Source organism: Poecilia latipinna, unplaced genomic scaffold, assembly GCF_001443285.1.
Source record: "Poecilia latipinna isolate Pla-1442-1.1 unplaced genomic scaffold, P_latipinna-1.0 Scaffold597, whole genome shotgun sequence".
NCBI classification, from domain to species: Eukaryota; Metazoa; Chordata; class Actinopteri; order Cyprinodontiformes; family Poeciliidae; genus Poecilia; species Poecilia latipinna.
The window spans coordinates 66934-76058 of NW_015113213.1; the positions used below are offsets into that span (position 1 = coordinate 66934).

At 38.2% G+C, this 9125-nt stretch overlaps 1 long non-coding RNA gene across 1 annotated transcript in view; it reads left to right on the forward strand.

Annotated features, from left to right (window-relative positions):
* The first annotated feature begins 7890 nt into the window (after positions 1 to 7890).
* The window catches only part of LOC106953681 (uncharacterized), a 27824-nt gene continuing 26589 nt past the window's right edge, over positions 7891 to 9125 (forward strand). The window contains exon 1 of the long non-coding RNA XR_001426244.1: positions 7891 to 8245. This is a non-coding gene — a long non-coding RNA (uncharacterized LOC106953681). The remainder of the gene's footprint in view (positions 8246 to 9125) is intronic.

A 9125-nucleotide genomic window follows, 5' to 3' on the forward strand; every position in this document is an offset into this window, starting at 1 on the left:
AATGGCCCAACGGGGCCTAGAACATACAAGTCAAACCATTAGGTCGCCAGCAGCAGCCTGAACAGGATTCATGTCGTTTACTAAATTCAGACTTTGTTACCTGAATGTTGCAGCTAAAATTGAGATTTTTTTTTTTTTTCCAATCTGTTACTGACCTGTTGTGGTCGTCTGCTGCTGTAGTTAATCTCTTTCCATGTGTTCAAAGATAGTGTTCTGCATACCGTGGTAGATGTGTTTTTTTGTTTTAGTTTACAAAAATATTCTCATGTTTGTTTGCTTTCTGAATCATCTCTCTCTCTCTCTCTCTCTCTCTCTCTCTCTCTCTCTCTCTCTCTCTCTCTCTATATATATATATATATATATATATATATATATATATATATATATATATATATATATATATATATATATATAAATGGTACATTTCTTGTGTTTTGTAGTGTGTGCATCCAAAATTATGAGTTGGTAAAATTTTTCTCCCGTACAAAACACGCTTCCCATAATGCCAGTTAGAAATGTTCCAAACAGATAATTACGAAAAGCTTTGAGGGGCCCGCAGTATGGCTGTGTGTATATTCTCCATCTGCGGAAGACGGCAGCATGTTAGACAGCTCATTACTAGAGCAGTTGGAGATGTCACTCTGACTAGGCACAGTATGGCACAGCGACGAATTTAAGCCTCAGCTTAACACGTTGTCATGGAAATTAACAGTAACACATTGTACACTTATCGTTTGTGTGGAGACCGGCGTTGGCAGGATTGGGATCACACATGGACACGAGCGTGAATCCACAAATCAGTGGAGCTTACAGGGGCTTTGTAGCAAATGAACCCTGGCCCCAGTGAGAACTTTTCAAGAGTTAAACAGAAAAAAAAAATCTTGTTTTCAAACTGATCAAACAAATAATTTAGATTTTATAAGGTTGGTTTACAAGATAATTGTCACTAAAGCAGTGTAGCACTTTTTGACTGGGGCTATTTGAACAAACTCGATAATTTATTTATATTGTGAAATGAGCGGAGATGAATTTTTTTTTTTTACTATTTATTCCAAATGTTTAGTTTGTTGCATCTTTTTTATTTGAGTAAAAAAAAGTCTGATCAGGAAAGGTTGTAGAAAATGTAATTCTGATGTTTCTCCTTAGCTGCTAGGATGAATAAACCTTGAAATAAAAATATTGAGGAAAGCCCCGTACTGTTGCCATATCAAGGATAAACTGCCTGCCAACCAAACAACATTGAGTTTTTGTTTATATAATAATACTAAGAGAAGAAAAGTGTACACATTACATATGGGATGACTTCTGCGACACGATGGGTAAAGAGGGCTGCGCTTGCTGGTAAGTATAAATAACGTAAACGTCGGCATGCAGTCAGAAAAATTACAGGGTGGGAGTTTGTCTGCAGAAATAAGTATTGGTTTAAGAATCAGCCAGTGCAAGAGTCACTTTTGGGTCAGAAAGTGACGGGGATGTTCTGGCATAAATGAATAAATTTATGCCAGTAAAAAAAAAAAAAAAAAAAGAAAAAAAAAGGTTCATTTAAAGAGCATTTCCTGCCCTGGGACATTACAGGCTTCAGTGCTGCAAAATATTCAACATAAAAAAGCCAAACAAGCAAACTGCGTCCAAAGCTGCTACAGTGTTACATCAATATATAATATAAAAAAACATGCCTGTGTACGTGAGTCCTGTCGTGATGTCGCTCAGTATTCCTCACATTCATAATCATCTGACAAAACAGGAAACAGTAAAAGGAAATGTTTACAAAAACAACACCCTGACTGTGAAATAAGTCGGAGGCTCATGCTTTCTAAGCATTTCACAAAACTGAAGATTTTGAAAGCTTAACATAAACAGATGCAAACGACTGTTTTTGTACCAGACTTGAAAACATACAATTAATGAACCAGGAAGCCGATGAGACAGAAACGGCTTCAAAATGGAAGCTGTAATGTGTAGTTAGGGTCCCTTACGTACCAATAAACAGGTTGTGCATTATGGATGTGTAGGCTCAAAATCAATGGGCAAAATAGGTGAACAAATTGAATTTATTTAAATGTATTTTAGGAAGGAAATTAATACTTTAGCCAGAAGTATAATGAGTATCGTCATGCCTAAAGTGTCATCCTGGTCCGAGCGACAGCCAAATAGGTGGGATGAAACCATGAGACCATGTTTTTACTCACCATCATAAAAAAAAAATTATAATTTTATTTTTGCCAGAGTTCAACAGAAAATAGTAATGGGTCTTCTTGGCCTTTACTTCCATTTTAGAGTCTTGTTCTTGTATTTGAGACAAGCAATAAGGTTCAAATGTCTCAGACAGATAAAACTGCTTATCATAACTAAAACAATGGTAATTTAAACAAATTTTCCAAGTGATGTCGTCCAAAGGGCACATGTACAGGAACCATCAACTTTACATCGGAAAAACAAATCAGGAAATAAAGCTTCAAAAATGCAAACATTCAAAGGTACAGTCTCAGTTTTTTTTTTTTAAATGGGGCAATTTGGAGAAATCACAGTAATCAGTACTAGTTAAGCAGTGCTGATAATACACAGGGAAGCTGTGAAAACCATTTCGTACCTTACAGGTTTCTTCTGTTCTTGCTACTTTTCTGTCAGATTAAAAAAACGTGTTTTTGCCTGGATGTTTTGATGAGCTATCATTCACCCAAGTAAATGCAAGCCTACTTAAACATACAGGTAAACACTAGAAAAAAACTTGCATATGGAAGTTTTAATCAACTGACAGGTACTATAAAATGTTTTCAAAAATATTGCAATTTACTATTTCTAGATTGTTTATGTTTTATGTTTCTTTAACTTTGGTGTTTTGGTGGATTGAATTGATATACCCAGTGTTTCTCTGTTAATCTGCATTTTAAATCTTCATCATCTTATTATCAAAATTATCACAAAAGTAAGAAGCACTATTTGTTACACTTCGCTGTTATGAAAAGTGCTTTATAATAGTCTTTCATTTAATAAATTACACCAAGGAGGAGGAAAAAAAAAATCATCCAAACCAACGTTGTTGTGGGAAAGTAATTGTGCCCTAAACTAAAACGCTAGTTGTGCCATTTCAACTTGCTGGTGTTGAATGTCCCTCTTTGTTCTTTTGCCTTGGGTCACAATCTGATGTCTGGGAATTCTTCTTCTGCTGAGGGAATTAAAAACCATCTTTCCGTCGCTTACAGCAAGTTGTTCAGGGTCTGAAGCAGTAAAACAGTCCAGTAAATACTGCGCTAGTTTTATGTAGCCTGAAAAAAATCTTACAAAAGGTTTTACTTTCACCTCAGGAGTCAATATTTTTCCAGCAGGGATAACGAAGATGTTCTTGGGAAAAGTGAGACGAGCCTTAGCGCTTGATTTGGTCAGCAGTGGAACGCTCCTGTTTGTGCCATTTTTGCCCAGCTTCTTTCTCTGTTGTTGAATCGCGATGAGCCCTGACCTTCAGGCATGAGAGGCCTGCAGCGCTGATGAGATGGAGCGCTTTAATATCAGTAAAGCTTTGCCCAGAAGGGTGAAAACTAGTTTGACGTGACATTTGTTGTTAAGAAGTGACAAGAGTTTTTTTTTCAAAACGGTATTTCTAATTGTTTCTTTATTTTTTGAATGATATAGAAAGTTACGTTTCAAAATACTTGTTTTTGAAAGATCACTTTCAAAAAGTTGACCAGACAAATAAACTACATTTTTCTTTCTACAAATAAAGATTTCCTATAAACACTAAACCCTATTGTGAAAGTTACACACACAAAAAAATTGTAAATAATTACTATTTTAACTATTTTCTCCTGCAGACACCGACGACTAAAAACATCTCCACAGATCCTAACTTAAGGAATCTCTACGGTTATATAATTATTACAGTTAATTAAAACAGATACAAGTAATCACATTACACGTTTGATTTACAACTCAAACTTTAAAATAAAGTGCTTGAACTTAGACAACTTTGTACGTAGCTGTTTGTTCATTTGTTCAGTGGGACAGGGGTGTCATGGCTGCCGTTCGGGGTGGGATGGAGTACGCCGTAGACGTGCAACAAAACCTTGAGCCTGTGACCAAGAGAGAACAAAAAGCCGCGAGCGCAAACAATATTTTCAAGAACTTCCTTCACTAAGCCTTCATTAAGTCCTCCAAGGAAGAAATCGAGGGAGTGGTTGGAGTCTTTTAAACCATCTATTATAACTAAACATTCATGAAAAGGCCAGCTTAAGCCCACTATCACAAACAGCATGTGAACCTGCACTTATAGTCTCTGTGCTGATTCCTGTTTTTGGACATTTGACTGGTTTGAAGTAAAACTCATACAATTTGAACTTAGCGAGCCTCTCATTCGTAGTTATCAGGAGAGTACGAAAACACCACACGGCCTACAGACAGCTAAAAATGCACCTCAAGATATCAAAATATAATAGTAATATGAAACATAATGACGTTTGAAGTACCAATTTAATGTTGGAAATTAGAAATCCCAATGAAGTGGACTTGGCGCTTCACTGGCTAACGTCAAAAATATTCATACCCCTTGAAGAATTTGGTCCGAAGAGATTTATTTTTTCATTTTACCAACATGTTTCTTCTGACCGAGGACTTTGTTTATGTTTTGACCCAATCAGAGTCTTGGGTCTGACAGAGACTGGAGACGAGCTAAAGATTAGGGTGCTGGAAAGGAGGCCTTCCCGGCTCAAAGACTTGCAGCTCATCACTGAAGATAAACCATCAAAATATCAGCCAACCAAAACGTTCCGCTGGCTGATAGGAAGGGTTTATGTAATTATCAACTTTCAATATTTTAAATAAAACGTAATAAAATAACAGATACATACTCTTTTCATCACCGGTAATCCTTTTTACAGTGTTGAGAAATGCTTGCACATCCGATCCAAACTTGTTGACTGAATAACAACCTTTTAAAATCTAAATCTGAGATGGCCTTTTTCGTAAAATTTCATCCACTATCGTCACTATATTTGCATTAAAAACATCAACAGCTCTGTATACTGCAGGGAAGACATATGTTTGTTAGACGGTAGCTCAGAATATTTCTGAGTCGGGGTTTTTGAGTCGGGCTCCACAGTGAGGCAGCTGCTGGGCCTTTATGCTTGCAGTGAAAAGCTTCCTGTTAAAACATAACTATTCTTGTCTCTTGTCTCTCTAAATTGTCCTTTTGGTGTGTGTGTGTGTGTGTGTGGTATATTGTGTTGCCCTGTGACGGACTGATGACCAGGACATGCAGATAATTCCTCTGTGTCCATGTTTCTAAATATAGATATAGTTTATTTTGTTGTTAGTTTTTGTGATGTCTAAGTGGTTTTTAATACTGCTAATTATTAACTTAATTATATTGTTTGTGTAATTTTGTAAATGTAATCACATCTCTGCACCTTTTTCTGCTTTTATCTTGATCTGAGCATCTTTGTAAAGGAAACTAATGAGTTCAATAAATTTCTCTGCTGGGACAATATAGACGAAATAAAAAGTGAAATAAAAATATATTTTTTTTTCCCAGATTTAAAAAAAATTATTGAATTCTGGGGAGTTCTGAATGCCAGCAAATACAATATTATAAGGATCTACAAAAATTAAATCTTTATAAAAATACATCAGACATTACTTTGCTAATTCAGACAAAAAAATTATAATAATGTGCACACATTCTGAAAAAAATAACATTTTCATTTCTTTAGTGTTTTCTTAATAAATGCTTAAAGAATATTAGATTTATTTATGGTGTCAGAACAGGAAGTGACATCAGTCTCTAATACGCAGCAGACAAAAGACTCACCTGGTGAGAAACACATCAAATAAACCCTTTAAGAGAAACAAACTGTGAATTTCACAAAGGTAGAGTAAAAATTCATTTAACGCAGGCAGAAGAAGATTAGCTGTAGTTTGAAATTAACCACAAAGTGCACCAGTATGGGATTATGAGATTTTCACAGGATAGACGTCTCACACATGAACACCCACTCGGTCAGATTTGTGAAGGAGCTGTGATTGAAGCTGCCGGCTAAATTAAGAGGAAAGAGAGATTAGAGGCTTAAAGGAAATCAAGCCAAGGCTGTTGTTCCCGTTTGGCTGTTTGAAATTAAACTGAATACTGAATAAATCTAGGTGCCGTACTTCTGAGGGAATCGGTCCCACCGGTGATGCAAATTAGCCTCCATATTCACACAATAATCAGATGATGTGTTGCTTTGTTGGAGTCTGAGCATGCAGTTGGTGCTGGTTTGGGAGCACAGAGCATTCTGTGTCTAAGAATAAAGAATTCATTCGTGGTTTTGCAGCCTGTGGTACGATCGTGAAGTCAGGAATGAGTCTCAGTTTGGTGATAAATTCCCTACCGGATTAGGGATCTTCATCAAAAAAATGCTCTGTGTAGTTAGAGAAACATTCAGACCAAATTTCTGCTTCCTGCAGGTCTTTCTTCACTCTGCCTGAAAAGCCAGAGTGTTAAGATTCATCTGTCTGCTCTTGCCGTCCGTTTCATCAGTGTCAAAATGTTTGTTTTCACAAGTCTTACGTTGCTTTATGAAAATATCCACAGCCCTTGAACTTACCCTCATTTTCCCCACACAAACCTTAATGACTTATTTGGCTTTTCTCTGATAAACTAACACAAAACAGCGCATAATTATAAAGTGGTGGCGTTCACAAACAAACGTTCAGAAACTCACTTATGTTACATCTGAAACAATTACACATCAAGAAACCAACACTACTGCCCATTCCAGCTGAAGCTCAGTCGTGTTAGACGAAGAGTACTTGTGAAATCACAATAATCATGTTTCATGTCGACCGAAAAGACTCAATTTTCTCTCCTTTGACAGAAACATTCTCCCACCTGAGCTGTGGGTGTCTGCAGCTCATCCAGAGTCACTATGATCCTATTGGCTGCTTCTCTACTTCTGATGACTCTCACCTGGCTTGTCAGTCTAGATGGGCGTTCGTATCTCTGGATGTTTGTAGTTTTCTTTGGTGGATTGAGCTGTGATGGATGACACATTCAAAGCAGGACTATTGCCTCACATATAGCTCTACTAATTACAAACTTAATGAAGTTGGTTGCACAAGATTTAACTGATATGTATCATAGCCATAAAATAAAAACATCCCCCCCCCCCACCTCTCTAAGTGATCATTCATTGCTTTGTATTAGCCTCTCAAATTAAAAGCCAAATAAAAGACACTGGAATTTGCGGCTCTAGCATCATAAAGTTCAAGGACTATGAATTTTACCAAGGTACTGTGTGGGGTTGCTAATTCTGAATAAAGATGCTGTGACGTTTTACACCGTCGTTACCTAAAGTGATTCTCCCTGGACTGATGTAAGAGTGGGGAACATGAGAAAGCTTTGAGCAGAATCGATTCAGTCAAGTACTCTCAGAGTGAAGATCTGAGGAGAGAATTATCCATGCACCATTTCCTACCCGGCTCCTGTTTGGAAAAAAAATAAATAAATAATAAAAAAAAAAATCCTGCAGCTCCAGCCTGCTGGTAGCTTTCATCCAACAATAAGGAACACACTCGGTGTGAAGTGTGATGTGATTTATTCCTGGTGGTAATTCCTCCACATCTGAATATGTTTAATTCCTGTCAAACTTAGAAGAGTGAAGCAGAAAATAAGGGAAAAAATGCTGACGCTGTACAGAATTTTCCAGAACCACCCTGAACTCAGATGGATGTCCTGGGGTCCTAAAAGCTGCCACAGAGTTTAAGTCCATTGTGACCGCTATTTCTTATGATGAAATGATCAGAATAACACAAAAATTATATAAAAAAAAACAAAAAAAACATCTGACAAAGTGCATTGTATTCTTGCCATCAGAGTACACTCCTCCTCCTCCTGTGTTCCCCACCCGAGTTCTCCGGAATAATATAGGACAACTCCCCCATTCCCTCCCATTCCCACACGCAGGGTCGCCATCATCCAATGGCAAACACGCATTTTTTTTATTTTTTATGAAGCTATCCCTTCCGAGCCAATCCCCGTCGCTCCAGTGATCCCTGTAAACCGGATGCCCTTCCTTCCGGCCCCTCAAACGCAGCGTAATCTGTGGATCAGGGGAGGCAGACGCACACAGGCGGTGTGGACTTGGGCTCCGATGGAGGTGATGAGGATGGAAAAAAAACAGAAGAAGAAGAAGAAGAAGAAGAAGAAGAAATAGCATCAGTCCCCGCCACCTCGACTGGAAGGTGAATCCCGATCAAAAGATGAAGGGAAAACACTGTGAGTATGCCATCGTCACAAAGAATGCAACACAGAAGAGCAGATAGATGTTGTTTTGTTGGAGGAAAAAGTCCGCGGAAACTGATGTGATACTTAGAAATAGATTTTGCGTATTTGATGTGTGTAGTGGGGGATATGAACGCTTTGGATGTGCGCGTAAAACGAAGGTGAAACTCCGTCTGGGTTTGGCGCTCAGCGCTCCGACCAGGCGGTAAGCGCATGTGAATTTTGTTCCACATCCTATTCTGATTTCTTCTACAGTCTCACCCAAGAAGCGTGAACACGCTTTTGTCCGCTTCAACTTTTTTTTTTTCCCAAAAGGAATGCAAATGGACCTCCGATTATTTCCAAGATTAGCCAAGATTTCGTTTATTAACAAAGTTTTTTTTCTTTCTTTTTCTTTTTTTTTTAACTTACGTGTTTTACCAGCTCCAGCAGCTCACCAGTTCCTATCCGAGGCTCCCCAGTAATCTAACTTTGATTCATTCCTCTTACCAGACAGCGACCTTGTTCCCTTTATTTGGTGAAGACAGATAAATGGTGGTTATATATAAATATATATTTTTTCCTTACCTCCCCCCCCAACTGAACAATGCGCACCAGCTTTGTGCGGGCCATCTGTCATCATATCGACATTACAGCAACCCCTTTATGCACCCCGCCAACCCCACCCCAAAGACACCTGAAGAGCTCAAAAAACAGACAGCGATCATTCACAGCCACCACCCGTCTCCCTTTCTCTCTCTCTCCATCCGTGAGCCCTGACTCATTATGCGATCTTGTCTGGCGTGGATGCGTGCGTAAAAGCAGACGGAAAACCCAGAATAGCCGTTTCATCGGAGCAAAGTGGGGCGGATGAAAGCATGAAGAGATAAATCAC